Source organism: Siphateles boraxobius, unplaced genomic scaffold (genome assembly GCF_051911475.1).
Source record: "Siphateles boraxobius isolate OS27281-9 unplaced genomic scaffold, OSU_SipBor_1 6, whole genome shotgun sequence".
NCBI classification, from domain to species: Eukaryota; Metazoa; Chordata; class Actinopteri; order Cypriniformes; family Leuciscidae; genus Siphateles; species Siphateles boraxobius.
Window position 1 is genome coordinate 8517636 of NW_027509186.1, and position 19966 is coordinate 8537601.

At 39.8% G+C, this 19966-nt stretch overlaps 1 protein-coding gene across 2 annotated transcripts in view; it reads right to left on the bottom strand.

The window, feature by feature from the left end:
- pik3cb (phosphatidylinositol-4,5-bisphosphate 3-kinase, catalytic subunit beta) overlaps positions 1 to 18198 on the bottom strand; it is an 80234-nt gene extending 62036 nt beyond the window's left edge. Inside the window, exon 1 of one of the 2 annotated variants that reach the window (XM_077207597.1) lies at positions 17375 to 18198. The gene's annotated coding sequence lies outside the window, so the exon portion shown is untranslated. The remainder of the gene's footprint in view (positions 1 to 17374) is intronic. The other variant, XM_077207599.1, reaches the window with a different exon arrangement.
- Between the last annotated feature and the right edge of the window lie 1768 nt (positions 18199 to 19966).

The following is a 19966-nucleotide window of genomic DNA, read 5'->3' on the forward strand; positions in this document are numbered from 1 at the left end:
CATATGAACATTGTCTGATGGACTCAGTTTTGTTATCACACAAAAAAAGGTATTACTATGTTTTCTGGAAACGGTACCATGGTAATACCATTTTTTTGGTGCATGGACAACAGTAATATCTGTTTTTACTTGTAACATGGTAATACAGTAAGTTTTTAGGCATGTGCCTTGCAATTACATGTTTTTTTTCTCATGGTACTATGGTATTCTACGAAGTACTGAGTGCTTCCAAGTAACGTGTGTCTTTGTCATTGTTATTCTTTGAAATACCATGGTATTTGAATATGGTAATCATTCATAATACATAAATATACCATTGTACCACCATCTGACCCCTACTGCACCACAGTACATGCAAGTATATTTTGCAGCAAGGAAAGTGTCAAAATAGAGGCCCAGAATTGCTTGGCCTGTTTTTATTGCGGGAAAAAGGTTACTCACTCTTTCTCTCTCGCTGTGAAATACGCACACATACACTCATTTACTATGTAAATGGAGACATTCCACAGACTTTTTTTAATTTATTTTTTTATATACATCTAATTATAAATACCCTTACATAAAACTTAATGCATTTTACAATTTTAACAAAACTTTACTTACTATATTTTTATATTGGTTTGACAAATGAGAACATAGGCCTACCCAAATCACACACACACACACACACACACACACACACACACACACACACACACACACACACACACACACACACACACACACACACACACACACACACACACACACATGTTGATTTGTAAAACATGAACACACTCTCTCTGTGATGCGAAAAAAGCACTGATGATCTGACAACACCGACAAACATGTATGCTGGAGTTTAGCAATGTTTATTGTGAAATTTAGTTCAAATGAAAGTCATACAGGCATTCTGTGCTCCTTCATGAGGCCGTGTGTCACCAGTGCGATATGCTGACACTAAATCTGTTACGAACTGTAATAAATCCAAACATCCAAATCTTGACCATATTGTAAAATAGTTGGTAAATAAATTCAGTCCGTGCAAACTCTGTGCTACAATACAAAATAAAAATTTAACATAATTTGGAATTATTGGAATTAATATTTGGAACTTAAAGTACCCCTGTGATGAAAATCAAGCTTTTAATATTGTTTATATGTCTATGTGGTGTTTTTAATATGATTTAAGACAAACCATGTTCATATTTGCTTCAGGTTTGCAGCGATCAACCTGAAGGATGAGTACTTTCATGTCTCCATTCTTCCTCAACACAGACCGTTTCTTCGGTTTGCTTTTGAGGGGCAGGCATACCAGTACACGGTTCTCCCATGCGGTTCAGCCGTGTCCCCTCGCGTCTTCACGAAAGTCATCGAGGCAGACCTTGTGCCACTCCGGCAACACAAGGTTCACATCCTGAACTATCTCGACAACTGGCTGATTCTAGCCCACTCTCGAGACCAAGCTGCAAACACATGGACATGGTGCTCCGGCACCTCGCCCGTTTGAGCCTTCGGGTCAACTGGGAAAATAGTCTCCCCCGTGCAGAGGATCCCTTTTCTCGGTATGGAAATCGACTCTGCCGCCATGTGTGCGCAGCTTACGAGCGAGCGCGCGCAATCACTGCTGACTTGCCTGAGACAAATCAAGGGCAAGAGTGTGGTTCCACTGAAGTTATTCAAGAGGCTCCTGGGGCATGTGGCTTACACAGCGGCTGCCACGCCGCTCGGACTGCTTTATATGAGACCGCTTCAGCACTGGCTACGCGATCGAGTCCCGAGATGGGCATGGCAATCAGGCACGCTCCGAGTACCAGTTACTCGGGCCTGCCGTCAGACCTTCACCCCGAGGTTGAACCTCTCCTTTCTATAGGCCTGAGTACCCTTAGAACGAGTGTTCAGGCATGTTGTTGTCTCGACAGATGGCACCCCACCACGGGCTGGGGTGCCATGTGCGATTGACAGGCTGCCGTGGGCTTCTGGACAGGACTCCAGCGCCTTTTGCATGTCAATTAACTCGAGTTGCTGGCAGTACGGTTGGCTCTGCACCATTCCGGGCGTTGCTCAAGGACCAACAAGTACTAGTCCGCTCAGGTGACATTAGGGTACATCAACCAACAGGGTGGTCTACGTTCCCGCCGTATGTCGTAACTCGCCCGCCATCTCCTCCTATGGAGTCAGAAGCAGCTGAGGTCGCTTCGAGCCATTCACATCCCGGGAGAGTTGAACTGTACAGCCGACGAGCTCTCAAGGTTTCAGCCACTTCATGGGGAATAGAGACTCCATCCCCAGTCGGTTCAGTTGATTTGGGAACAGTTCGGCGGTGCACAGGTAGATCTGTTTGCCTCCCCAGACTCTTCTCAATGCTCCTTTTTCTATTCCCAGAGAATCCCTCGGCACGAATGCACTAAAAAAAAAAATCCCTCGGCACGGATGCACTAGCATACAGCTGGCTGCGGGGCCTCCCAGTGAGTTTCCCCCAGTGAGCCTTCTTGCACAGATCCTGTGCAAGATCAGGGAGTACAAGGAGCAGGTCCTTTTGGTTGCGCCTCATTGGCCCACCCGGACTTGGTTCTCCGAACGGGTGTGTGGCGAACAGGACGGCCGAGGGACGTGAGAGAACGGCGCGAGGCCGGTGGTGCGATTGCTAATGAGCAACACCTGTGAAGCACACCGGTCTCGCATCTCTCACGGAGGAGCGGAAGCATAAAGGAGGAGCGACGACGTTGATGATGGAGAGAGGAACAGGCCTGATTTTAGTTGTTCTGGTTTTTGTATTTGTGTTTTATTTTAGCCAGCAGTCGTCCGCGAGGGGCTGCTGGCCGTTATGTTTTATTTTGGGTAAGCCAGCAGTCGTCCGCGAGGGGCTGCTGGCGGTATTTTAGTTTGTTTATTTTATTTTAAATAAAGTTTGTTAAATGTTCTCCGGTTCCCGCCTCCTTCTTCCCTGAACATTGCTACAGGGTGCTTCTCGCGACAGCCCCTCCCTGGCCAATTCCTCTGAGGAAGGACCTCCTTTCTCAGAGGCGGGGCACCCTCTGGCACCCATGTCCCAAACTATGGAACCTGCATGTGTGGGTCCTGGATGGGACATGGCAGGTTTGAGTACCCTACCACCTCAGGTGGTGGCTACCATAACTCCAGCTAGGGCCTTGTCCATGAGACACGCCTATTCTCTGAAATGGAACCTCTTCGTCACCTGGTGTTCTCCTGGTCAGTGCTCTCCTTCCTCCATGAAGGGTTGGAACACCCTGAAGGTTAACGTGGCTGCGATCTCTGCACACCACGTCCTTGTGGAGTCGAAAAGAGTAGGACAGCACAACCTGGTCGTCAGGTTCCTGAGGGGGGTGAGGAGACTAAATCCTCCTCGCTCTTCTCTTATACCCTCTTGGGACCTCGCAGTGGTTTTATCCGCCCTGCAGAGAGCCATTGCGATCAGTTGAGCTTAAGTTCCTATCTATGAAGACAGCGCTCTTGGTAGCTTTGGCCTCCATCAAGAGGGTAAGGGACCTGCAGGCATTTTCGTTTGACAAAGCGTGCCTGGAATTCGGGCTGGCTAACTTTCACGTGTTCCTGAGACCCCCGCTTGGATACGTGCCCAAGGTTCCTTGGAGAAAGCAGACCCAGCCTTGGCACTGCTCTGTCCAGTACGCGCCCTCCGTGCTTACTTAGACAGAACACAGTGTTTCAGGACCTCAGACCAGCTCTTTGGCCCCATCCACACTACTACGTTTTAGTTTAGAAACGGAGACCTTTTGCTACGTTAGCACCTCCCATCCAGACTAAAACGGCAAAAAAGGAAGACCTACAACGGAGAAGTTTAGAAACGCTGCCGACCCCGTTTCGCGTTTTGAATCTCCGCAGGGCGTTTTAATGAAGACGGGTCAAAACAGAGGACTTTAGAAACGATGACGCAGAGGCTCACGCTCGGCTCTCTGATTGGGTGTCATACAACGGAAGAAAACATACAACAACAGCCTGGACCACCAGTTACGTTAGTGCAAGTAAATTCTGCATTTTACAATGCTATAACTGCCTACATGCGCCGGAGGCAAGCTATTAGTCGAACGATCTGTGACAATTCCCGTGTGCAGCGGCGGTATCGACCGTACATGGAGCTTCGGTTTTGGATTAAGCCGGGAAGAACCAGCGCATGGTGGGATAATTTTATCAATGAAGTTGTGGTTCCTGAGGAATGGTGCGAAAACTTTCGAATGTACAGATCGGCACTTATCAACCTCAGCGGAATCTGAGGAATAGTCAATCTGTTTCCTGTTTACACTGGCACGCGCATGCCCAGTGTAGATGAATGGTCACGCGATCCGCGTTTTCAGTCGTTTTAATGTGGACGGAGATCAATTCTAATACGCAGCTAAAACGCTGATGTGGACGGAGGTCGCATTCGTTTTAATTCTCCGTTTCTAAAAACGCAGTAGTGTGGATGGGGCCTTTGTCTGTTATGGTGGGAAGCTGAAGGGAAAGGCTCTCTCCAAGCAAAGGTTGTCTCACTGGATGGTGGACGCCATTGTCTTGGCTTACCAGACGCAGGGTCGACCGCGCCCCTTGGTGTGAAGGCACACACCACTCGGAGTGTGGCTTCCTCTTGGGCACATGGCACATGGCGCCTCGCTAACAGACATCTGCAGAAATGCAGGGTGGGCGACACCCAACACATTCTCAAGAGTCTATAATCTCGGGGTAGAGCCAGTGTCCTCTCATGTACTCGCTTCCACTAGCCAGTAAGTAGTACCTGCTCGGTGTCATCGCTTGCTGCGCAATTACACTCCATGGACTGGGTAAGTGCGCTATTTCACTCAGATGACTTCTTCTTAGACCCTGAGTTCCTCCTGCACTGTTGATGCCAGAGTGCATGCCCAGTTAAAAGTTACGATGATTGACTACAGGGGGACTTTAACTTTTTCATGTTTTTGAAAGAAGCTTATTTCAATTTGACCAGTTTTCATAATGTAAAGAAGCTGAAAAATACAAAGCCACCGTCTGCAGTGTTAAGCCATTTCAAAGATGAAAATGGCTAAAAGGAAAAAAAGACTACGAGTATCTCTCTTTGCGTGCTGTCTGTATAAATTTGCATTTGTGGAGCGATCTGAATCTGTGGTTTGTCTCATTTACAACTGAATTGCTTCTCATAAAATATCTTGTGAAGACAAAATACAAAGCAATAGCCTATATACTCACCTAAAGGATTATTAGGAACACCATACTAATACTTTGTTTGACCCCCTTTCGCCTTCAGAACTGCCTTAATTCTACGTGGCATTGATTCAACAAGGTGGTGAAAGCATTCTTTAGAAATGTTGGCCCATATTGATAGGATAGCATCTTGCAGTTGATTGGAGATTTGTGGGATGCACATCCAGGGCACGAAGCTCCCGTTCGACGACATCCCAAAGATGCTCTATTGTGTTACTGATCTGGTGACTGTGGGGGTCATTTTAGTACAGTGAACTCATTGTCATGTTCAAGAATTCAAGAATGTTCATTGCCTCTTTTTCCTATTTGTAGTGGAGATAAGTGGTACCCAGTGGGGTCCTCTGCTGTTGTAGCCCATCCGCCTCAAGGTTGTGCATGTTGTGGCTTCACAAATGCTTTGCTGCATACCTCGGTTGTAACGAGTGGTTATTTCAGTCAAAGTTGCTCTTCTATCAGCTTGAATCAGTCGGCCCATTCTCCTCTGACCTCTAGCATCAACAAGGCATTTTCGCCCACAGGACTGCCACATACTGGATGTTTTTCCCTTTTCACACCATTCTTTGTAAACCCTAGAAATGGTTGTGTGTGAAAATCCCAGTAACTGGGCAGATTGTGAAATACTCAGACCGGTCCGTCTGGCACCAACAACAATGCCACGCTCAAAATTGCTTAAATCACCTTTCTTTCCCATTCTGACATTCAGTTTGGAGTTCAGGAGATTGTCTTGACCAGGACCACACCCCTAAATGCATTGAAGCAACTGCCATGTGATTGGTTGATTAGATAATTGCATTAATGAGAAACTGAACAGGTGTTCCTAATAATCCATTAGGTGAGTGTATATACAGTATATATTTTATTCTTTTCAAATGAGTATAACAGTGATTAATGATCACGATTATCATTTTTGATCATGAAATTATTTTCAAAATAATCGTGATTATCAGTTTAATCATTATTGTGCAGCCCTAGGAGAGCATAAACATTCTTCATCTGTACACGCATGAACACACACCAGCGTATGTGCCCTTATCACAGAGCAAACAGAGAGAGGCGCAGTTGGAGGTACAAATCCTACAGCCCTAACCCGGAGGTGTTCCTCTCTTTCTCATCTGTCCTGATCTAGGCTACCTCCCGCTCTCACACTGGAATGGCAGGAATCCACATTACCTACATCCTCCTTCTCACAACACACACACACACACACACACACACACAGACACAGACACAGACACACACACACACACACACACACACACACACACACACACACACACACAAAACCAGGAAACAAATTATTCTAGTAAGAGCAAGTATAAAAGAGACGCTTCAGGAAACAATAATTACTAAAGCTGATCAGAATATGTTTGAAAAGAAAGTCATGGGTAAATATCAAGAAACAGCTAAAGATTTGAAACATTAACACTAACACTATTATATTCTATATATCTATCTATTTATTTTTTATTTATTTTAAAAAAAACTATGTATACTGTGCTAGTCACAACAGTTACATATTGCTGCCATATTGTTGGTTTGATTGGTGCTATCGTTCTCCTCATTTGTAAGTAATTTTGGATAAAAGCTGTTAAATGATTAAATGTTAAATCAATGTAAATATCAACACTGAACACCAAAATCTAAGGGCCACATATTTAATTGAATAAAGAAGGGACAATGTCTTTGGGTACGTTTACACAACAACGATATGTGTAAAACTGAGAAGTCTTTCCTTTTTGTTTTCCGCGTACAGACGAAACCATTGTCAAAACGATCCCCATTCACACGGATCTGCAAATCTTCCACTTTGAAACCCATTTTCAAAAGTTAGCGTTTTCAGGCAGCCAAAACGCTGTTGTCATGTAAACGAACGGCCAAAACGCATAAAAGGTTTTACGTTTTTAGTTGAAAACACGTTGTGTAAACAGCCACTAAGATGCTGATTAAGCTTTTGAAACTTGTAAACTATGAAAGAAAACCTGATTTATATAAGATTTATCCTCATTTGCATGACTTAATATAGTACTTAAGTATATGTTGGATTTATACCAAAGGTTGCATCATTCAACTCAAGTAAGAAAGAGGAATTCAATTTGCTCATAATAATTATGATTGACATGTTTTCCATTGGTATCGCTATAATTTACAGGAACTAAAGATGATCTCAGAGTTGGCCGCTTGTGTAATTTTAAATGTAACGCCTCTCCAAAAGGCGAGAAAAAGACCATAAACAGAAGTAAAGTTTTTATGTAGAAAATGTGATTAAACGGCTAACATTGAAGTGGCCAAAAGAAAATCTATCTACCCACATGTGTCGCCACAACCTCATAATAAACAAAGAGAGCGCTGTAGCTGTCTTACATTTCACACGTCAGTACAACACCAGCAGCAAAACATCCACACCCTTTTATAAAATTCATATCTTCCTCCAATGTGTTGTTCACCCAAGTGTGTGTGCCAGCTCTGTAATGCTTAATAGCTCATTAGAAAAGATTAGGGTCAATTTCAAGACTTAAATTTAATTTCGATTTCTTACAAAAGCTACTGTATGGCTTCAGAAAGCTTGGTAGTGTACAAATCATATTGACCTTTTATGACACTTTTGGAGCTTGACAGACCTAATCTTCAATTTACCCTTTGTGCTTCATAAAGAAAGAAAGTCTTGAGTTCGGAAGAACAGGAGGAACAATGTTTTTTTTCTCTTTCCGCAGTGAACTAGTGGAGGCCACTAAAACTCGACCTTTTGTGCCTAAACAGGCAAATATGAACAACGTAATATATTACAAGATACAATTCTGATTATAATATCAACAATACCTTAAAAAATAAACTGAACTAAACTTAATCAGTGCTCTGTATCTGCCTGAACTCCTCCTGGGCAAGCATACATTGTCATTATTTATGTGTTACAAACATTTAAATAACAGGGGACAAATGTGTACTGGGGAAAAAGTTTATATAATTTGGGTATGAACATTGATATCTACATGGTAGTGATCAGATCACCTTTTTGAAAGTGTTTTGACACTTAAGTGTTTTGACTGTATTTTATCGATTATATTGTTATGCCAGTAGGTGGCGACAAGAGACTGTTTAAAAAAAGTGTTTGTCATTGAATCATTCATTCAAGAGATTCATTCACAAACGCTGATCAATCCAATAATGAAACAAGTCTTTATGGATGAGGCCTTGACTCAATTTTTTATTATTTCTGTCAAATTAATGCATTTTTTAAATAGACTGAAGCAATTAAAATTTTGTCAGAACCTCTAATTATTTGTTATGTGGTTTAGTTGTGTAATGTTTTTCCTTCAGAATTGTGGGAGAATCGCAATCGCAATTTTAAACAAACAAAAACCTTTAGGCCTGAACCGAAGCCCAAAGTTCACTTCTCATAGCACGCACACAGAAAGCCGCTTGGGGAACAGTATCACTTTCGAGGCTTAAAACAGTTTTAATAACTATTTATTATCGAACATGTCCTGAAGTTTAAGTTTAAGAACAGTAGCCTGCATTTTAAGACAATCACTGATCTAGCTGATGTGGATGATAAGTTTGGGCTTTAAGGGAGGAACGAAACCACACGGCTGTGAAGAAAAGAAATGCAGTAAAATTTTTGTGCAGTAAAGAAAAGATGTGAATTTTGAATGCATGGTGACTATATGAAAGTAAATGATGATAAAAATTGTTATCTTTGGGTGAACTATTCCTTTAACCTCTAAATTTAGAGTCCATTGTGCAGATGCCCTTTCACTGCTGAGCCACGGTGGCAAAATTTCAATAAACACACACATACACACAAGCACATTACAAAAAAAGAGGTTAATCAGTTACCTACCGAGGCCTGACTGAACAAAGGTCCCATTTTAGCCGCGGGTGGAGCACACAAGTGTCTCTCTCTCTCTCTCTTCCTGTACGACTAACTGTATGTGCATGTCTGAATAAAGCTGTGATATGAGTCTACATGAGAAAGTTATGCAATAGCTGAACGATTGAAAGCACAGACTATACAAACTATCAATTCACAACGCGCACACACATTTGAGAGAGACAGTGTGAATGAGAAAGCAGCTGTCACACCGCTTCTGATGACTGCAGTGCAGTTTCTCACTTAGTTTAATTAATTCATAGATTACGCATTAGAGCTGCACGATTAATCGTTAAAAGATCGCAGTCTCGATTCAAACACCCACACCATCTCAATGCAAAATGACAACAATTCAGATCTGCATTTGCATTGCTGCAGACCCAGATAAAGCAGTTCTCATGTATATATGAAACAGCCTTTTCAACATCATAAAAGTTTATAGTTCGGTTATAAACACTGATGTCTACGTAAGCGATCAAAATAAAATAAATTCCCTTTTGAAAGTAACTTGGTGCTTTAAATGACAATTGCATCAATGACATTTTTACCAGTAGGTGGCGACACGTGACTGTTAAAAAAATGTGTTTGTCGTTGAATTCAAGAGATAAGTTAAAAAAAATGCTGATTCATCCAGTAATGAAACGAGTGAGTCATTGAATCATTCAATCAACCCGATTTTTAAAAATTAGTTATTCAGATTAATTAGAATAACATTTTAAATAGACTGCAGGGTTAAAAAAAATATGTCATCAGAACTTTTAGTAAATGACATGTTATTTTGTTTAGTTGTCCTTTCATAATCGTGGGAGAATCGTCATCTTTGTTTGAAAAAAAAACAACCTTGATTCTCAATTTATCCAGATTCGAGCAGCTCTATTACGCATCACGTCTTTTTTATTGCGTTTTGCATGACGACTCAAATTTAACATTGGACATCAAAACTATCAGTATTGAGGATGATTAAGCATTTTCATAACTGATCGGTATCGGCTATCCTATGCGATTCTTTATTTCACTTCAGCTGTCTCGCAGGTGTCGTGCAGTAGGTGGCAGTACGCGCACTTCACAGTGTGCACTTCAAGTGGGTTTGGCAACCGCCATTAACTGGAAAAGATGCAGCTCAAAATGTGTGTTTGTGACGTGCGAGGTCTGTTGCAGGTCACACACGTTCGAACTTCCGTGTATAGCATATTTGATGCACACTGTTTAGAATCACTCGAAAGTAATTTATTTACTGTTACTTACGTTGCTACGGGATGCATCTTGCTGCTTCTGACTTGACTGACATACTTGCATTCTGACACAGCGAGCTTCATGCTTTCTAGCCTTTAAAGATTAGTTCACTTCAGAATAACAATTCCCTGATTATTTAATCAACCCCACGTCATCCAAGATATTCATGTATTTCAATTCTTCAGTCGAAAAGAAATGTAAGGTTTTTGAGGAAAACAATCCAAGATTTTTCTCCATATAGTGACTTCGACGGGAACCAATGGGTTGAAGGTCAAAATTGCAGTTTCAGTGCAGCTTCAAAGATCTCTACTCGATCCCAGCCGAGGAATAAGAGTCTTATCTAGAGAAACCATCGGCCATTTAAAAAAAAAAAAATTGTATATACTTTTTAACCACAAATGCTCGTCTTGTACGTCCATGACATTGGAAAGGTCAGGCGGGAACCTGACGTAGGTGGAAAAAGGTAGAGTAGGGCGAAAAACTCCATCTCATTTACTCCTCCAACTTCAAAATGGTCCGACATCATTGTTTTACCTTTTTTTTTTTTTTTTTAACTTAGTCTTTGCACAATCCCTTTGTAAACACTTGGTCGGTACTTCCGCCCACGTTACTGACCTTTCAACGTGATTCCGTAATGCGTGGCATATCGCAGATCTAGTGCAAGACGAGCATTTGTGGTTAAAAAGTATATACATTTTTTTTTTTTTTTTTTTTTTATAGAAAATGACCGATGGTTTCTCTAGATAAGACTCTTATTCCTCAGCTGGGATCGTGTAGAGATCTTTGAAGCTGCACTGAAACTGCAATTTGGACCATCAACACGTTGAAGTCACTATATGGAAAAAAATCCTGTAATGTTTTCCACAAAAACCTTAATTTATTTTCGACTGAATAAAGAAAGACATGAATATCTTGGATGACGTGGGGGTGATAACATTTTCAGAAAATGTTCATTCTGAAATGAACTAATCCTTTAAATCCTCTGTTTATTTGACTTATTACTCTGCTTATGGTGCATATAAAATATGTATGCATGTATAATATAGGCCTATAAACATATTCCACTACTCCACAGTGATTAGATGCCCCTTTTTTGCATTTGAGCCCCTGAGAAACTCTCTGTGCGTCCCTGTATACACTGGATTGCTTTTAATCACTTTAATGTACTTGAAGTGTGCACCAAGCACTAGGAAAATGCAAGCATCGAATTGAAACTTGATATTGTCAGATACTCAATATCCAATGACTTGGATCTGATATGGGGCACAAAAAACTTGACCAGAAAAGGGGCTTAAAATAGATAGCTAGCAAAGTATGTGTGTGTCAGTGTGTGCTCATGTGAAATATTAGCACACTTTCAAATTTCTCACTCGGTTAAGTTACAGCCTCTTGACCCTCCAAACACACACGCAAAATAGGCACTTACAAAAGCACCTCAACACACACACACTTGTAAACACTTCCCAAAGCATATTCAACAGTAAAAATTCACTTTCTTCCTCTCTTCCATATATTCCTTTGGTATGTTTCACTCCCTTCTTTCCTGTCCCTCGAAACTGAATTCTTGAGCGTGTCCTGACTCGAGTGCAGGGAACTGTATAGGAATCCAAGTACGGGCACGCTTACAGCCCTGTTCACTAAAGCAGATCCCACAAGTGCACAGGTGTGCATACAGGTGTTTGAGTGTGCATATACGCATGGAAATCAGGTCTGTAGACGAGAACGCAATTCAGCTATTATGTAAGTGCATGAAAGAGAAGAGACAACTGTGCAAATGTGATGCCACATGCAAATTAACGAAAGCGTGGTGTGAAGGCTTGCATGACTCAATTAAAACGATCAATCATACATCCCAGTTCATTTCCACAGGAAATGAGCACAGATGTCTTGTACCCACTGTCCTGACACCAACTGATCAAATTATGGGCACAAACACCAGTGCAGAGACAATGTAAAAAGAAAGCAGAACCACTTTCTGACACTTGTATCACTTGAGTAAAAACCTGTTTTGACACTTCCAAAAAAAGCCACAAATGGCCATATTTTATTCCATAAATCTCAATATAACTGCAATCCAAGAAAAGGTAGCACTGTAGAATTCAAAACATCCAGTCACTACGATCCATTTTTAATCTATAAGGGTCTTGATCACATGCTCTAACTGAAACGGATGAGAAAGGACTAGAGCAGAGCGAAATAAGTTAGCAATGGATTGTGGAGAGCTCCCCTCCTGAAACATCAGTGACTCACACTTCTAACAAGGCTTTATGACATCTCAATGCAAACCAATAGACTGTACGCGGAAAACTCAAAGGAAAAACTTCTCCGTTTTAAGTATATTGTCTACTCTTGTGACTAACTTAAATACAATACCTTGAAAAATATTGATATTCAATACCATTTTCAATACAATGGGGAAATCTGCCACTTATACATTAATTAAAAAGATTTTTTTTTATTTATTATCAAAGTTTTTAGATAGTTTGGGTAATTTTGTTGCTATAGCTTACACAGCAACTTGAAATTTTGAACTATTTTTACAAAACAAGTAAACAGTCAATAAATTAAAACCAAATAGACAGATTGCAAACAATAACACAATTAAATAAATACATTAGAATAACGAGACAAATGTAATAAACATGGCTTTAAGTTTTTTAGGTGGGTCTAACTGTAGTAATGCTTACAATTAAAGAGCAGAAGTGATTTTCTCTTTGTTGAGTAACATGACAAATAGTAACAGGTTTATTAGACTGTTGTCACTTTAAGGGTACGTATACACGACAACGATATGCGTAAAACTGAGAAGTTTTTCCTTTGAGTTTTCTGCGTACAGACGACACCATTGTCAAAGCGATCCCCATTCACACAGATCCGCGAAAACGACTGAAAACGCTTTATTCCTCTGCCAGGCCATTGGATGGCGATGAAGCACTGTAGACTGAACACGTAATACACATGTGCATGACATCATCGTCTTCAGAGATTCACGCTTTTGTAGTTTATACGGAGACCGTTTTCAAAAAATTGCACTTTGAAACCCGTTTTCAAAACTTCGTGTTTTCAGGCACCCAAAACGCTGTTGTCATGTAAACGAATGGACAAAACGCATACATTTTTTTATGTTTTTAGTTGAAAACGGTGTCGTGTAAACAGACCCTAAAGCTTAAGCACGGATCCAACTGTTATACAACATGCGTTTTTTCTCAACTATTTACGTTCCAAAACTGACTGTGTTCACGTGAATACTCGCCATGACGGGTATTTTAACATAATTTTGTGTGTATTTGACCATAAGTGATAGGAGGAGTGTGTGTGTCAAACTGTCAATTCACTGTTGGAGAGAAGAGAGAGTGAGAACGCAGCTGGTATCGGTGTATCGAAATATCACACCACTAAGAGTAACTCTACTTATTCAAATCGACTGGGTCATTCTGTGTCAAATCAACCAAATTTCCGAAACTTTCCCTGAAATTTTTGATTGTTCATATTTTTTTCTGAAGAAAGACAAAAAGAATTTTCACCTGAGATTTGGAGCAAAATGACATAAAATTAATGTAATTTGGTAAAATACATATCTCATATCGTCTGGTAAAATACAGATATCATATCGTCTGGTAAAAAATCTACATCCCAGAGATATTAGATCTTAATTTGAACAAATTGTTATATTGTACATTGCATACAGCTCATACTTTTTCTTTTAAAAAGGAATGTCTGAAGAACAAATAATGTTTGAAACTAGAAATGTATCTCATTTCCCTCTTGAAAACAGTTGCATAAAACATTCCTGTCTGAGTGCCACAAAAAAAATGTTTAACCAAGTTAAAGATTCCTATTCTTTTTCCCATTATTGAAGAGTCACCATTGGAATATAATGCAACAAAGATTGCTAAAGTCATTTTCACCCCCGTCTAGAACAAAATATTGGATTACTCGGTTAATATTGATTCATGACACTTTATTTATATATATATATATATATATATATATATATTAGGCGTTTTCTTCTTCATTTATGCATGTCTTTCACCAAAGAAATTATCAAAACTGAATAATGATGGAATGATCCTATTGCAATTGGACAATTATGTAATCTTTAAGGAAAATGAACCGTTTATGAAGAAAAATGGGAAGCACTAAGCAGACAAATGAGAACATGTGTTTCACAACAAATGTTTGTTACGTTGTATTTTTATAAAAAGCATGTGAGTGCTAATGTACTATGAAATAAAATGAAATACATGTCAAGTTCACTCTCTGTGACCTAGAGTTTTAGATTAGCCAATTAGACTTTTATGGCTATTGAGCTGAAAGGATTCACGTAGTTATCTTCATCTTTGTCATATTTTTTTTATTTCTAATCCCGGACAGAATTACATAGACACATAGACTAGGTGGAGTTGGGTCACTTCAAGTATTACATTAGAGTTGATCAGCATTGAATTACTAACTATTGGCAAGGTTTTATCTACAATGACTAACAGAATTACAAAACCTACCATTATCCAACAGGATTCTGCACAGCCTATGTAATTTGATTCAAAGGCAGAGCAAGTCATTACATTTTGATGAAAGACTGCGAAGACAAAGATTTTTTTCTTTACGATAACATGCACAATATGACCTCAAATGTGTATTAAGTAAAAAGGGTCAATTTTGTTGACATTTCATATTGTTATTGTTTCTAAAGCATTACAACATTAAAAATTCTTAATGTTAACTGGCTCTCCGATAGATAATCTGCTCTTTAAACCATACAGTCGGCCCTGGGAGTTTAAGTGTGTGTGTGTGTGTGTGTCTGTCCCCATTTCTAAGGAAAAATGTTTTCCTGCGCCTCTAAAACAAACACACACACTGTGCTCTCACATGACTGAGAGAATCAGCCCATTCATGGCCCCTGTCACCACAGTGACCTCTCTTCTGACTGTGAGCGAGTGTGTGTGGGCATCCCAAAGTGTTTGTGTCCCCTGACTGATGACATCACAGTCTGCCACCGAAGTCTCTCTGAAGCTCCGGTCACATGTGTGTGGGTGAGGGCCAAGAAGAACAACTCACAAAAAACACATGTGTCTTAACACACACACACACACACACACACACACACACACACACACACACACACACACACACACACACACACACACACACACACACACACACACACACACACACACTAACATTCTATCTGACTGAAGATGACCTTTCATGTGTTCAGGAAAAAAAAAATCGTCGCAAAATTAGCCCAAAATATCCATAATAAAAATGGAAGTTGCTGTAACCAGGGAAGCCACTGAGGCTCTTTTTTCCTCCATCATAAATGACTAGCGCGCAGACGAAACGCAATAATTGGGATGCAATTGCGTTGGAATGCTGGTCGTGTGAGACGCTTCTGAAGGGAATTCAACCAAATCATTCTGATGACAGACTTTGCATTTCAGAACGACCAAACCAACATTTGAGATGCTCTGCGATGCGATTGGTTAATCCGCTGGTTAGTCCAGGTTAATCCTCTGTCGAGGCAAAGTCATGTGAGGTTTTTGTTGCGCATCAAAAGATTTATTCAGTAAATACGTTTCCATCGTAGTTTATGCGCATGTCTTCTTATCGGATAAAGAAAACGTACCTGTCTCAATTGAGCGCATAAGTTTTTATGCACATTTTTAGAATTGATATGCATACGATAGTGTAGATGTAAAAAAAGACACTGAACAATTGCTTAAATTTTTAAGTACACTCAACTTGTCTTGGATGTTTAAGTCATTTCAACTTAAATTACATTAAACATACAAAAAAATGGCTGAATCTTGTATAGCCTAACTTTTGAAAAAAGTTGAAAATTGCTTAACTTATTTTAATGAGTTAAATCAATGTAAACATATGTTGTCAACTTATTGATCAAAAAAATGTTTTACAGTGTAGCTACGTACCCTGCATTTATTATTTCATTAAGATGCCATTTTAGAAAAAAGAAAAAAAACTAAAATGAGAGAATATGCCAGGGAAATTTGGGGTTTTGATAAATATGTTGGTTAAAAGATCAAATCTATAACTAAAACAAGCAAAAAACAAGCAAAACAAAAAACAGGTGAAGCCAGAAGTGAGAATCTTAGGGTTTAAATTTCGACCCAATTTTGAAATTATTTTGCATTCCACACAATATGAAAATCAGAATATTTTCTTCTCCAATGGGAAATAACTATTGAATGTTGATTTAATCGGCTCCCCCTTGGGAATGACGTCAAACTGCAGAGGGTGTTGACCTGCCTTGATTTTTTAAGTTGAACGTCCGACCTGGAGAGCCTCTCCAGTGGCATATTTCAAGAACCAAGTTTAAAAATTCCAAGTTCTGAATTGTCTGGAATGCATTACTAGATCCAGAAAGGGTTATGAAGAATATGCACCAGGGTTGTTGAACGGCCTGTGGGCGTGTCCTGAGGTTCATAACTCATGTCCATATGGGGTTTGAGTCATAGTTTAGTCCAGTATTATGCCATCGCATCCGTCTATGACACAAACAACCGATGTTGTGCCTCCCTGTCCGATAAACACACGTTTATGTCCTGTCAGGCAAACTTGTCATCCAAGCAATCCTACATTTTAACGAGTGGCCGTAAATATTACAATCCATTGTTTAATGATAAAACTGTGATTCCTAACTTAAAAATATTTTTAAGAGCCATGTTTAATAAGGCAAGTGAAAGCGTTCAAAAGTCAACCAAATAGATGTCAACTCTTACATATCTACATCTGAATGGCATTGAAGGTCAATTTGATACTCCAAATCTAAAGAATAAATGTACAAGTCTGAAACTTTTAGACAGAAATATAGAAAGAAGTACATAATAAATGAACCAGGTTGGAGCACTAAAGCACTTCACGAATGTGTCAATTTTGCAGTCTAAGCATCCGATTTATTTATTTTATTTATTACGGCATATTATTAATAAACAAATAACATTGAGGTGGCAAGATCAATGCATGTAACAAAAATCTACGCCACTCAAAGCAATACACACACACACACACACACACACACACACACCACAGAACACAAAACACTTCCCAGCACAGAACGCTCACCTTTAGAATAGATTATCCCAGTGGAATGGAATGTCCGAGGCCAGTTCTGTGGGATTCGCGGAAACTGAACGTTCGAAGTTAACTTTGGGTTGAACTCCAAAAACACCACGGGGCAAGTTTTAATCACAGTAAGAAGCCAAAAGTAGGGTCTTCTTCTTCTTCAAATGTCCAGTGCAGTCTTTCACCCGACAGGTGAACAGCTCTAGCCCTCTTCCTGCTTCTTTCCGCAGGCTGAGTGAGTGAAACAAGCGATCGCTCGGGGATTTTTTTCTCCCTGTTTGCTTTGCACTCCCTCCCTTTCCACACGCAACCGCTATTTTGTCAACAGTTCGCAGACACACGAAATTCTGAGCTGTGATTTAACCCGGAAATAGACATAATGTAATGCGATGACAACTTACGCAGTCGTGAATGTTTTTAATGTCGTGTGAATATCTCCACGCAGACAGACTAGGCCCGGCGAACTGCATGCATCTCTCTCTCTCTCTCTCTCTCTCTCTCTCTCTCTCTCTCTTTCTCTCTCTCTCACACACACACACACACACACACTCGACCTAACGCATGATTCCTCAGGGAATAGATGAAGAGGCGGGTGCTCTGGACGTAAACACTATACGTAACGTTACATTTACTAATTTGGTCCAATTTTCCCACTTTTTTTCTTAACAACACTCCTGTTTTAAGGCACGACTATTTTAACGGTTTGGTTTTTGTTTTCAGTGTTATTTAATAGGTCGTTTTTAACACGTAACGGTCCGGGGATTTATGAGGTAATTTAGAAAACAACATTGACGTTTCACTCGGGTATTTTAACGAGCGAGTTTAAAAAAAAAATCCATTATGCGATTCTTTCTTATTTAGTTGCTTGAGGGACCTGTTAAGCTTTCGGTAGTGTGGTGTCTGCAGACATCTAGTGGTGATGGCGGATAGTGTGCATCTGTCGTTTTGGGCTGAGAAAATGTCATTTGTTTACCATACGTTGTTCTAAAACTGCTTCATTTTCTTAATTCTGTGGAATATAGAAATATTTGATAGACAGAACAATTCACTCAGCTCTTGACATATGAATAATGCTCTTTGACAAAATAAACAAGGCAGATATTTGATAGATAACACAGGCCTGTCTTACAACATGTCCTATACAGAATCTGGCTAGGTTGCCAATAGGCTACTGGAGGGAAGTCTTTCCCTCATAAATGTGCGATGGCATTTATAAAGCATTCAGGCAATAGGAAGTGTCATAGTTCTGAAAGTTTATTCTGAAAAATGATTTGGTCTTTGGATTCATGTTGGGCGAAATAAGGGAGATTTGGACAGTTTTTGAATTTCCACCTTGCTCAAGGTTTATTGTCATAAATTAAAAACATAATTTCTGTAATACTGAAGATGTTACCTATCCATTTGAACAGGAAACAAGTTTATGTTATAATGAAACGGTGCGTGACCCTTAATGTAAACTGAACCAAAACCCCTTTGGCTGATTGGGACAGGACCTTTAAGTGATAGGGACAGGACATTGATTTATGCTAGTGTAAGCATAGGTAAGCATGTAAGCATGTATTACAAAAGTTACTTCATACTTTGATATAATTTCATATGCAATATTTTATTTTTCTGTTCATATTAAGAGTCCATGTTTATTTCGGTTACTTCTCAATCATTTATAAATTCATCCACAATTGATTAAATATAACACACGTAATTGAGGTAAAAGAAGACTTGAAGTCCAAAAGACTTTAGAATGTGTAAACAAGAAAAATGGTGCAAAATTCATTAAAACAATTAATTAAAGGTATTTAATAATAATAAAAAAAAACATTTGGATGAAAGGTTGGCTGGTCCCATCCACAATAAGCAGTGGTGCATCATTCCTATTCATGTTTCCATCGTGGTTTGTGTAAAATAGTAGTGATGGAAATTTTATGATCTCATTATGAAAACTAGCAAAAGCTTAGGTTATTTTCCTCACTTCATGATGTCACAACAATGAGGGTATACAATTTTGATGATGTGGTCTCACAGTTAGGATTTTTTTTTTTATATTTAGGTGAGAAAATAAACTATACTGTCCTATTTGACCTTATGTCCCAATCACCCTTAATTCATACAGTCATCAGAATGAAACAACTTTATTAAGTAGTTTCCACCAGTATTCAAACCTTTTTTCCCTGTTTTTTCCCTGTTTCGGCCATTATCTGGAATGTTCCCTGTTCATCATTAGATGAATTTCTCATTTCTCATAGATCCTTACTGGTTATGATGGTGTTTCTGATGCTGAAGTCACTTAAATTCTGCAGGCTGATAAAGTCACTGTCTGTCATGTTTCAGTTAGGAATGATCAGAGGTGAATTTTCCTGATAAGCCTTTCCAAACATTCCCGGAACATTCTGCAGACATTCCTGTGGTGAGCAGAGGCAGAAATAGGACTGGTGGAGGAGATCAGGTTTCAAAGCTCAAACTCACTTTCACTCATCCTACAGAGTGTGTGTGAGTGTGTGTGTGTGTGTGTGTGTGTGTGTGTGTGTGTGTGTGTGTGTGTGTGTGTGTGTGTGTGTGTGTGTGTGTGTGTGTGTGTGTGTGTGTGTGTGTGTG